Genomic DNA, 13,509 nt, shown 5'->3' on the forward strand with positions numbered 1-13,509 from the left:
TATTCTTAGAAACTCAAGTTTTACTTATTTTTGTGAGATTATCTAGAACAGAGTGCAAGAAAGTATTTCTCAAGTAATAAAACCCACAGTAAACTTGTGAAGAGCTGTTTCATACCTTCCAATTTCCACCAGATGGCAGCATGCTATGTTCCACAGAGAACAAATCACATTAATAGGAATCCCTCTGCAAGAAAGGAATTTGGCATATTTGTACATGTACACACTCATGCCTGTGTATGTACCCTGTTGAGTGAAACTCTTCTTACAGCCACCTATTTATACTAGTTCAAAGCACAGATGGTCAAGTTAGTATTTCCTTTATGATCTTTACAGAAACAAACTAGAAAAACATTAATTACTAGGCAGTTGTGACAGTCAATTTTCCTAAACAAACAAACATAGTGCCCTTTTCATTCATACAGATGCCATCCACATATTTTCTAAAGTGGAGGTTACTCTGAATTTCCATTCTTGAGATAATTCAAGAATATTCCCAACAGAAGAAGTGGGAGATTGGGGAGAGACTTCTGCTCTGTTGAACAAAGAGTTCCTGCCCAGTACAATTTTAATCTTCTGACATTTGCTGTCTCCATTATGAAAATTGGATAATAATGCTTACCTTAAACTGTCATGTGAGGTATTAAACATTATGCAACTTAAAGAACACGGCACAAAATTCTGGGACTAGTGGTGCATGCCCACAATCCCAGCTATTCAGAAGATTGAGGCAGGAGGATCACAAATTTGAGGCCAGTCTGGGCAGACCCTGTCTCAAAAATTGAAAAAACAGGACTGGAATGTAGCTCAGTAGTAGTGCACTTCCCTAGCATGGGTGAGACCTGGGTTCAGACTCTAGTAATATAAAGTACGCTTAGTACTTTTTTCTCTGTGCTTAACAGAGAAGAAAATAATTTTGATCATTATTATTAGAGAGAGGAGGATGAATCACAAAACTCAGGAAATCCATTTGGCCTGGAAGTCTAAAGAATTCAATCTTCTTGTCTTATCTCAACAGACTCCTGGGCTGGAATCTGTTTCATCCAATTTTTTCATGTGTAACAAGCCATCTAAGCCTCATTATTCTCAACTATAAAATGAATCTTGTAACAATCCCTGACTTGCTTGGTTTTAGTCTTATTCTCTGCTATGTGAGGGGAATTGACTTCAAATAACTTAGGCTAAAAAGTTAAAGCAAAGCAAGAGTAGAAGAACTTTAGAATGTAGCAAATCATTTGCCCAAAGCTCTAACCATCTGTGCCAAACCAGGACTCAAAACTAACATTTCAATTCAGAATGATGATCCCACTAATTTGATCTTTGAAAATGGCATTGAAAACTTGAATGTAATGCATATCTGTGACATCCCTCCCTGCAAGAAGATGATCTTTCCTTTAAAGAGAGATAAAGCTCTTCACCTAATCTGTAAATTTACATGGCAAGTGAAGCTGCACAAGTGCTGCCTAAATTTCTATGTGGCTATTTCTCTAGTTGAGTGAGCAAGGTCCTTGTTAATGGCAAAATTCTATTTCGGAGTTCTGCTCGCTCTTAGTAGAGATTAGGTACTTCTTCCTTAAATATCTGTTGTCATAGAAGAAATAAAAGAATCCTGGTGTGTGTGTGTGTGTGTGTGTGTGTGTGTGTTCTTTTTTTAAAATGAAAACAAGACTACCAAGAAAATTATCCTTATTTAAAAAACCCTTATTAGTCACCAGTGCCCACTTATATGTTTGCTAGTCTAACCAGCAGACTGCCTAACACTTCTACTTTTGGAACACAAAAGCTTCAGGGAAATGAATATCTGAGCAAATTAATATGTCCCTGAAGGAGTAGTTAATTCCTAAAATTCCACAGTTAAAGATTCCTTCTTTTGACTTAAAACCTTTGACCCCTGGTAAACACATGCCAGGGCAGGTGACTCTTGAAGTCTTATCAGTTATTTGCATCTAAATATGAGAGATCTTATCAGAATACCTCCCTTTTATGCAGGTCTAGGAAAGGAGATATGGAGGAAAACTCAAGTCTCTAAAGCCTTCCTGGGAGGGGAAGAGGCTGCTCTTGGTGCAGAATACCTCCCTTTTATGCAGGTCTAGGAAAGGAGATATGGAGGAAAACTCAAGTCTCTAAAGCCTTCCTGGGAGGGGAAGAGGCTGCTCTTGGTGCACTAACTCCATTATTTTATGCCCTTTCCCTCACCATGCTGGAGGCATATTTTCCACATATTTATTCTGATTTATAAATGTAATGAAACTCAGAGATGCCAAGTAACATTCAGTAGCAGAACATTTATTCACATGAAAACCTGTATCTCCAAATTATAGATACATCTAAATTTCAGATTATGAGACCAAGATAAGATTGACTTTACTAATGCCACATTTCTGTGTTTGATGCTGTGCCTCTCCATATTGTCACAAGGCTGCCAGGTTGTGGACAGTTAGAGAAAAATAACTCTTTAAATAAGAAATCCTTATTAAAATGGCAACCTCAACCTCACAGCTCTTAACCATACATCTAGTTCTTTCTCTCTTGTCATTCCACACATATTAATAACTTTAATTTAATGTATGTAAGAAATTTGAAGAATGTGTTTTGAATCCATTGGCTGCCAGCAGCCATGAGTGTTCATTGAAGATACTATAAACAGCACTTTATGAACTTTTCTCCATGACCAAAATATTATTTCTTATTCCAGTTATTTTCTTTCCCCACTTAAAATTTTAAGACACGTTATACAGAATCTTAAAATGATATCATACTGCCTTTCTGCACAAAATTAAATATAGAAGTTGAAATGACCTCTGCTAATATTCATCCCAAAATTTCACATCACAGCTTGATACAACTAATAGAATTTTGCAGAATTGATGGCTCTATCTGAGTTTTTCAGCATTTCTGTCACTGTCTTGTTTGACAGATGGTAAAACACATTTCCACCAATAAAAGGACAAAAGCAAATACATCAAAATTCTTTGTAAGCAAATAGTGTTTGTGCAATGCCAGGCTAGATTTCACATACCACCTTTAAAATCAGAAGCTTTGTTGAAATTCAGCAATGATACAGGGCCAGGTCAGTAATCATGATCCATGGTAGAGTTTTCTTCTATGTCTCTAAATATGGTGTGCTAAACTGCTTTCTTCACTTGACTAATCAAAGCAACTGCTAAAAAAATCATTTTTCAAGCAAAGAATTTGAAGGATGTGGCAAGGGTTTCATTTATTCAACAAAAATATATCATAAGCCTACTGTGCATAAGGAATTCTAAGCTTGCAAACATCTAAATATCTTGGGCTCCAGAGATTTATGATATAGGAAAACTGTCTGTGAAAACAACCCTGCAAACAAGTGATTGATAAGCAAGTATCCAAACTTTGCTGTAGTTAGAGTTCTAGCAAACTATGATAGAAGTCCAATGTCTATAATGGCCAGCAGGCATCATAAATAAATGAAATGAACCAGGAAATATATGATATATCTTTCTAAAAGGGCAGCTGCTGCCCAACTTAAGCTGACTGCTATCATGCAAGTGAGTATAGGGAAGGAAAAATATTTTCCTTCTACCTATCTTTGGTTTATTAGCGAAGGTGTTTATAAGAAAAGACAGACTCACAACATAAAAGCAAAAAACAACAAAAGTATGACAAGAGAAAAGTCATAAAATGTTATTGAATATTAGTTTCACCATAGGAGCAGTCTTTTAAAAAAATGGACATCTGAAGAAATAGTTCCATTTGAGTGTTTTTTAATATATATATATATATATATATATATATATATATATATATATATTTCTAGTTGTTAGTGGACAAAATACCTTTATTTCATTTTTATGTGGTGCTGAAGACCAAACCCTGTGCCTCATGCATGCTAGGTCAGTGCTATACTACTGAGCCACACCCCAGACCATATGAGTGTTTTTATGCTGGGTTTGAGGAAGAATGAATAGTCATGGAAAAATACAATTAACAAGCAGTGTGGGCTAAGTTAGGAAACTGAAGGAAATGGCAAGGTCTGCTTTTTGAATTTTTCTCAGTGTCCCTCCATCCCATTTTCTTTAGCTATGCGAAGGGTACAACTTATATGAAAGTCATAGGATTTGGTTTAGGAAATAAAGGTGAGGGGAACATTATAGAGACCTTCCTGTTTCTCCTATTTTTGAAAACTCCTTCAGCCTAAGATAATCAAGCCAAGGTGACATATTTTGAGGTAGCATCCTGAATCCCATCACATACAAATTCAAGATTATCAGGTTTTATAATTTTTTCCAAAGAAAATTAATTTTTTACTCTGTAAATCTCCCAAAATTTAATTAGTATGACTATAGATTTTTTAACGCTTTGTAAGTTCTTTTTAATTAAAAAAAAATTTTTTAAATGTCAGCTAGCAAACTGTACATACTTCAGAACAAAAAGAAACCACATGTGTGCAGCATAACCTAAAAAAGGCTTGATCCAAAGAGCACTATTTCAGTTGTGTCTTAAAAAGGAGAAAAAAATTTCAAAAGGCGAAAGTAAGCATTTTTAAAGGAGGCAAAATTTAGAAGGAAGAAAAGTAACTGGAAAATGTGTTTAGAACTCAGAGGGTTTTTGTTTGTTTTTAATACATATTCAGAATTCTTTATGTGAAAATAAACTGAGTATTCATTGAAGGATGAGTAGATATTAAAATGATATCAATAGAACATTATTACATCATAAAAAGAAAGAAATCCTCTGTTTAAAACCACATGAGGGGGCTGGGAGGAGCTGCTGCACTAGCTGGCGACTGAGGGGTTGGAGCAGAGAACTTTCTAGAGACGCCGGCTGCGGAGCCTGTTCGGGCTATTGTTGGACAGAAGAGGCTGGACACCCAAGGAATTTTCAGGAAGCAAGTTCATTGGATGCAGCGTTCAGAGGGGCGTGGCTACCGGAGGGCAAGCAAAATTCGCTGGGGGTTCTCAGCCCCAAGCTCTACAAACTTAGGGTCTGAGGGAGGCAAACAGGGAGAGTGTGCCCAGGCATTCATGAAAACAGGGCTCCCAGGAGCAGCAGACCTGGCATGTAGCCAGTATTGTGGTGAGCGTCACAGGTGAGCGGGGCCTGGCTTGAGGAAACACAAGAGAAGGCCCTAGGCACTCAGGATTGGAGACCTGCCTATTCTGGGAGGAAGAGCTGCTGCACAGTGATTGGTTACCACCTATTGAGAGGAGAAGCTTGGCCCAGTGGGCACAGCTCTACCTACTGGAAGAGAAGTTAATCGAACTCTATGACTGCATTTATTATTATTATTTTTTTTCTTTTTCTTTCATTTTCATTTTTTTGTTGTTGTTGTTCTTTAACTTTTTTTAATGTTTTTAATTTTTTAATTTTAATAATATTATTATTTTTTTAAATTTTAATTTTCTTTTTTTATTATCATTATTATTTTTAAAAATTTTTTTTCTTTCTTTCTTTATTTTCTATTTGATTCTTTTGTCTTTTCATTTCTTTTCAATTTTCTTATTCCCCCTTCCTTGAATTCTACCTGCCTACTCTCATTCTCTTTAGTGACTTCTTCCCTTCCCTTCTAATATCTTTCCTCCCAAACATCAAATAAATTTATAAGAGTAAACAGTAACTCAGCAGTCAAACAGAACAAGAAGTAACATGAGCAGCATAAAAAAGCAAGGAAGAAAAGGAGTACAAACAATGCAGGACAGCCTAAATATTCAGGAGGACCTAGAGTCATCAGAAAAAAATGGTCATATAAAGAACTCAAGGAATACCTTAGACAAATTGAATGGAACCTTAAAGAGGATACGAGACAGCAAATCCAAACAGTGAAAGAACACATTGAAAATGAATTACATAAACAGATAAAAGAAGAAGTTAAGCATCTTTATCAGGAGATAGAGATTATAAAAAAAAATCAAACAATAATTCTAGAAATGAAGGAAACGATAAACCAAATTAAAAACTCAATTGAGAGTATCATTAACAGAGTGAACAAGTAGAAACCAGAACGTCAGATAATGAAGACAAAATATATCATCTTGAAAAGAATCTAGCCAACTCAGAAAGGCTGGTAAAAAATCACGAGAAAAACATCCAAGAGATATGGGATAACATAAAAAAAAAAAACTTAAGAGTCATCGGGATAGAGGAAGGTACAGAGATTCAAACCAAGGGAATGAGTAACCTGCTGAATGAAATAATTACAGAAAACTTTCCAGAAATTAAAAAGGAGACGGATATACAAATTGTAGATGCATACAGGACACCGAGCACACAAAATCACAGTAGACCAATGCCAAGACACATTGTTATGAAGATATCCAATATACAGAACAAAGAGAAAATATTAAAAGCTATAAGAGAAAGGAGGCAGATTACATTCAGGGATAAACCAATAAGGTTAACAATGGATTTTTCATCACAGACACTGAAAGCGAGAAGATCCTGGAACAACGTATTTCAAACACTGAAAGACAATGGATGCCAACCAAGAATTCTGTATCCAGCAAAATTAAGCTTCAGGTAAGACAACGAAATAAAAATCTTTCATGATAAACAAAAGCTAAAAGAATTTGCAGCCAGAAAACCAGCATTGCAAAGCATCTTGAGCAAAACACTACACGAGGAAGAAATGAAAAACAATAACCAAAACCATCAGTGGGAAGTGCCTCTGTAAAGACAGAGGGCGGGGGGAAAGCTAATCATGGAGAAACAAACTAAATTTTAAAAAAAAGAAGAAGATAAATATTCAAACATGGTTGGAAGTACAAACCATATATCAATAGTAACTCTAAATGTTAATGGCTTAAACTCTACAATAAAGTGACATAGGCTGGTAACATGGATTAAAAAAAACAAATCCAACAATATGCTGCCTCCAGGAGACACATCTGATTGGAAAAGACATACACAGGCTGAAGGTGAAAGGTTGGGAAAAAATATACCATGCATAGGGTCCTCGTAAGCAAGCAGGGGTGACCATTCTCATATCGAATAAAATCGACTTCAAGACTAAGTTAATCAAAAGGGATAAGGAAGGCCATTATATACTGTTAAAAGGAACCATTCACCAACAAGACATAACAATTATCAATATTTATGCACCAAATAATGGTGCTGCGACTTTCATAAAACAAATTCTCCTCAAGTTCAAGAATCAAATAGACCACAACACAATAATTATGGGTGACTTCAACACACCTCTCTCACCATTGGACAGATCCTCCAAACAAAAGTTGAATAAAGAAACTATAGAACTCAATATCACAATCAATAACCTAGACTTAAATGACATATATAGAATATATGAACCATCATCAAGTGGATAAACTTTTTTCTCAGCAGAACATGGATTCTTCTCAAAAATAGACCATATATTATGCCATAGGGCAACCCTCAGTAAATGTAAAGGGGTGGAGATAATACCATGCATTTTATCTGATCATAATGGAATGAAACTGGAAATCAATGATAAAAGAAGGAAGGAAAAATCCTACATCACATGGAAAATGAACAATATGTTACTGAATGATCAATGGGTTACAGAAGACATAAAGGAGGAAATCAAAAAATTCTTAGAGATAAATGAAAATACAGACACAACATATCGGAATCTATGGGACACAATGAAAGCAGTTTTAAGAGGGAAATTCATCGCCTGGAGGTCATTCCTCAAAAAAAGGAAAAACCAACAAATAAATGAGCTCACACTTCATCTCAAAGCCCTAGAAAAGGAAGAGCAAAACAACAGCAAATGTAGCAGAAGGCAAGAAATAATTAAAATCAGAGCGGAAATCAACGAAATTGAAACAAAAGAAACTATTGAAAAAATTAACAAAACTAAAAGTTGGTTCTTCGGAAAAATAAATAAGATCGACAGACCCTTAGCCATGCTAACGAAGAGAAGAAGAGAGAGAACTCAAATTACTAACATACGGGATGAAAAAGGCAATATCACAACATATGCTACAGAAATACAGAAGAAAATTAGAAATTATTTTGAAAACCTATATTCCAATAAAATAGAAGATAGTGAAGACATCGATAAATTTCTTAAGTCATATGATTTGCCAGACTGAGTCAGGAGGATACTCACAACTTAAACAGACCAATATCAATGGATGAAATAGAAAAAGCAATCAAAAGACTACCAACCAAGAAAAGCCCAGGACCGGATGTGTATACAGCGGAGTTTTACAAAACCTTTAAAGAAGAATTAATACCAATACTTTTCAAGTTATTTCAGGAAATAGAAAAAGAGGGAGCTCTGCCAAATTCATTCTATGAGGCCAACATCACCCTGATTCCGAAACCAGACAAAGACACGTCAAAGAAAGAAAACTACAGACCAATATCTCTGATGAACCTAGATGCAAAAATCCTCAATAAAATTCTGGCGAATCGGATACAAAGGCACATCAAAAAAATTGTGCACCATGATCAAGTAGGATTCATCCCTGGGATGCAAGGATGGTTCAATATACGGAAATCAATAAATGTTATTCACCACATCAATAGACTTAAAGATAAGAACCATATGATCATCTCAATAGATGCAGAAAAAGCATTCGACAAAGTACAGTATCCCTTTATGTTCAAAACATTAGAAAAACTAGGGATAACAGGAACTTACCTCGACATTGTAAAAGCTATCTATGCTAAGCCTCAGGCTAGCATCATCCTGAATGGAGAAAAATTGAATGCATTCCCTCTAAAATCTGGAACAAGACAGGGATGCCCTCTATCACCACTTCTATTCAATATAGTTCTCGAAACACTGGCCAGAGCAATTAGACAGACAAAAGAAATTAAAGGCATAAAAATAGGAAAAGAATAACTTAAATTATCACTATTTGCAGAAGACAATGATTCTATACCTAGAAGACCCAAAAGGGTCTACAAAGAAACTACTAGAACTAATAAATGAATTCAGCAAAGTGGCAGGATATAAAATCAACATGCATAAATCAAAGGCATTTCTGTATATCAGTGACAAAACTTCTGAAACAGAAATGAGGAAAAACACTCCATTCACAATATTCTCAAAAAAAAAATAAAATAATTGGGAATCAACCTAACAAAAGAGGTGAAAGATTTATACAATGAAAACTACAGAACCCTAAAAAGAGTAGTAGAAGAAGATCTTAGAAGATGGAAAAATATACCCTGTTCATGGATAGGCAGAACTAACATCATCAAAATGGCGATATTACCAAAAGTTCTCTATAGGTTTAATGCAATGACAATCAAAATCCCAACGGCATTTCTTGTAGAAATAGATAAAGCAATCATGAAATACATATGGAAAAATAAAAGACCCAGAAGAGCAATAGCAATCCTAAGCAGGAAGTGTGAATCAGGCGGTATAGCGATACCAGATTTCAAACTATATTACAGAGCAATAGTAACAAAAACAGCATGGTACTGGTACCAAAACAGGCGGGTGGACCAATGGTACAGAATAGAGGACACAGAGACTAATCCACAAAGCTACAATTATCTTATATTTGATAAAGGAGCTAAAAGCATGCAATGGAGGAAGGATAGCATCTTCAACAAATGGTGGTGGGAAAACTGGAAATCCATATGCAACAAAATGAAACTGAATCCCCTCCTCTCGCCATGCACAAAAGTTAACTCAAAGTGGATCAAGGAGCTAGATATCAAATCAGAGGCTCTGCGTCTGATAGAAGAAAAAGTTGGCTCCAATCTACATATTGTGGGGTCGGGCTCCAAATTCCTTAATAGGACACCCATAGCACAAGATTTAATATCAAGAATCAACGAATGGGACTTACTTAAACTGAAAAGTTTTTTCTCAGCAAGAGAAACAATAAGAGAGGTAAATAGGGAGCCTACATCCTGGGAACAAATTTTTACTCCTCACACTTCAGATAGAGCCCAAATATGCAGAGTATACAAAGAACTCAAAAATTAGACAATAAGATAAGAAATAACCCAATCAACAAATGGGCCAAGGACCTGAACAGACACTTCTCAGAGGAGGACATACAATCAATCAACAAGTACATGAAAAAATGCTCACCATCTCTAGCAATCAGAGAAATGCAAACCAAAACCACCCTAAGATACCATCTCACTCCAGTAAGATTGGCAGCCATTATGAAGTCAAACAACAACAAGTGCTGGCGAGGATGTGGGGAAAAGGGTACTCTTGTACATTGCTGGTGGGACTGTAAACTGGTGCGGCCAATTTGGAAAGCAGTATGGAGATTCCTGGGAAAGCTGGGAATGGAACCACCATTTGACCCAGCTATTGCCCTTCTCGGACTATTCCCTGAAGACCTTAAAAGAGCGTACTACAGGGATACTGCCACATTGATGTTCATAGCAGCACAATTCACAATTGCTAGACTGTGGAACCAACCCAGATGCCCTTCAATAGATGAATGGATTAAAAAAATGTGGCATTTATACACCATGGAGTATTACACAGCACTAAAAAATGACAAAATCATGGAATTTGCAGGGAAATGGATGGCACTAGAGCAGATTATGCTTAGTGAAGCTAGCCAATCCCTAAAAAACAAATACCAAATGTCTTCTTTCATATAATGAGAGCAACTAAGAACAGAGCAGGGAGGAAGAGCAGGAAGAAAAGATTAACATTAAACAGAGACATGAGGTGGGAGGAAAAGGCAGAGAAAAGGGAAATTGCATGGTAATGGAGGGAGACCCTCATTGTTATACAAAATTACATATAAGAGGTTGTGAGGGGAATGGGAAAATAAACAAGGAGAGAAATGAATTACAGTAGATGGGGTAAAGAGAGAAGATGGGAGGGGAGGGGAGGGGGGATAGTAGAGGATAGGAAAGGTAGCAGAATACAACAGTTACTAATATGGCATTATGTAAAAAAGTGGATGTGTAACCGATGTGATTCTGCAATCTGTATTTGGGGTAAAATTGGGAGTTTATAACCAACTTGAATCTAATGTATGAAATATGATATGTCAAGAGCTTTGTAATGTTTTGAACAACCAATAAAAAAATAAAAAAAAAAAACCCAAAAAAAATTTAAAAAAATAAAAAAATCTTTCTAACAAAAAAATAAAATAAAATAAAAGCACATGAATAAACCTGGAAGACATTATCCTAAATGAAATATTCCAGATATACAAAGACAAATAATATATGATCTCACATTAGAAATCTAGCAAAATAAACTCACAGAAGCAAAGGGTAGAATGGGGATTGACAAGAGCTTGGAGGATACAGATGTGGAGATCACTGATCAAAAGGTACCACCGTAGTGTGGCTCTTATGTTTCCACCATTAAGCCCATATATGAAAGGCTTGGTCACCAAGTTTATCCCCAGGTTGGGAGGTGGTGGAACATTAAGAGGTGAGGTCTTTAGGTTATTGAGTGATTGCCCTTGAAAAGGATAGTGGAACTCCAACCTCTCTTCTTCCTCTTTTACTCCCTGGCCATTAAGTAAGCGGTTTTGCTCCACCACAACCTAACACTCTGAGGTGCTGCCTTGCCACAGCTCCAAAAGGAACAGAGAGAAGAAAGATATATTCAAATTTCTGAAAGAAAAAAACAAAAACAAAAATCTTCCAACTATGCCCAGAAAAGCTATTCTTTGGAAATTAATGAAAAATAAAGGCTTTCCAAGACAAACAAAACAGAATTCATTATCACCAGCCTGACAAGAAATGCCTAGGATTATCTTACACTGGAAGTTAAATGATGATAAATAATATCATGAAAATGCACCAAAGTAGAAAACTCACTAGTAGAGCAGTTACACAAAGGAGAAAGAAAAATACTTAAATTTATTGAATGGAAGAGAAAGAAAGGAACAATGGATACACAAATGTTTTGTTAAAAACATTTTAACAAAATAGTAGAAATTATTATCATTATTCAGCAATAATAATCTTGAATGTAAACTTATTAAATTCCTCAATCAAAAGATTTAGACTGGCTGAGTCAAGTTCTTTAAAAAAGATTCAACAATATGCTGCCTACAAGGAACACTTCACTGGTAAAGACATACAAAGACTGAAAGTGATGGGACAGAAAAAGATATACCATGCAAATAGACACCAAAAGCAAGCAGGAGTAACAATGCTTACATCAAATAAAATAGACTATGCCAAAAATTGTGTTTAAAAGAAACACACAAAAAATGGCACTATATAATTATAAAGGGATCAATTCATCAAGGAAAAAAATGACAATTCTTTTATTAGTGCATTATAGTTGTACATAACATTTGTGGGGAAGACATCAGTCAGCTTCTCAATAAAGGGTTCTTCTTTCTGCCCAAGGGGAATCCAAGCCACTCTAAAACTTACAATCTCAGATAATTAATAAGTAAGAAAACACAGATACTCAGAAATATATTTACATCATGCAAAGCGGCTGATAGATCTAGTCCACTTGGGTTTTGAAACTAGACAAAGAGAAAATGGCCCCAGTGGTTTATATAAGGGAGTACATCAAAGGCAAGGATAAGGGTTCAAGGGCAGAGTCTTTCTTTGTGATGTCTTGCAGTCAGCAGGTTGATTAACATCTTGGCAGGTCACACCCATCTCAGGTGCTGTGTGGGCCACGAAGAGTAGGATAGAGATTCACATTGTCCCAGGGCAATTGACCAGAGAAAAGGTCCACTGGTTATTCCCAGACACCAGATATCTCTATCCACGAGGCTTCCATGCACAGTGACACACATGCAACCCATGAATGGCTCATGACACATAACATTGGGGTTCATTTTGATGTAATTATAAAAGCAAGAAATTTAATTTGCTCCAATTCAGCTCCTAGAATTTTCATTTCCCCTTCCTCTTCCTACCTCCTGTTCCCTTCACTCTACTGGTCTTCCTTTTATTTATTTATATATTTTTTAAAAATTAATCCTTTCTAAATACACAGAAAGATCAAATTCTCTATATATATTCATGTATGTACTAGGATAATTTGGGCAATTTCACATTCTGCTGTTCCTTGATTTTCCCATCTTTCCTCCCTGACCCTCAATCCCCTTTTCTTTTCTATTGATCTTTCTTCCAATTTCATGGGATTTCTTCACCCCTTCTCCCCTCCCTTATTTTGTTTTAGTCTTTGCATATGAAAGAATACATTCCACCCTTGACTTTCTGAGTCTAACTTATTTCATGTAGCATGATGTTCACTGGTTATTCCTAGACACCAGATGTTCCTTTCATTTTCCAATCTCTCATTTCCAACCACAATTTCATTCCTCTTTATGGTTGAGTAAAATTCCATTGTTTATATATACCACATTTTCTTTTCCATTCATTATTGACAAATACCTGAATCCAACACTGGAGCACCCAATTATATAAAGCAAATATTGTTGGAAGTAAAGGGAGAGATAGATTCCAGTACAATATTAGTCAGTGACTTTGAAACCCCACTTTCTTCAATGGACAGATCACCCTAAAAAAACTCAACAAAGAAATGTCAAAATTATACTGCAGACAACAAAAGATCCTATAAGACATTTACTTAACATTTTATCCAACAGGTAGCTGCAGAATACAATT

Source organism: Marmota flaviventris, chromosome 13, assembly GCF_047511675.1.
Source record: "Marmota flaviventris isolate mMarFla1 chromosome 13, mMarFla1.hap1, whole genome shotgun sequence".
In the NCBI taxonomy this organism is placed as follows: domain Eukaryota; kingdom Metazoa; phylum Chordata; class Mammalia; order Rodentia; family Sciuridae; genus Marmota; species Marmota flaviventris.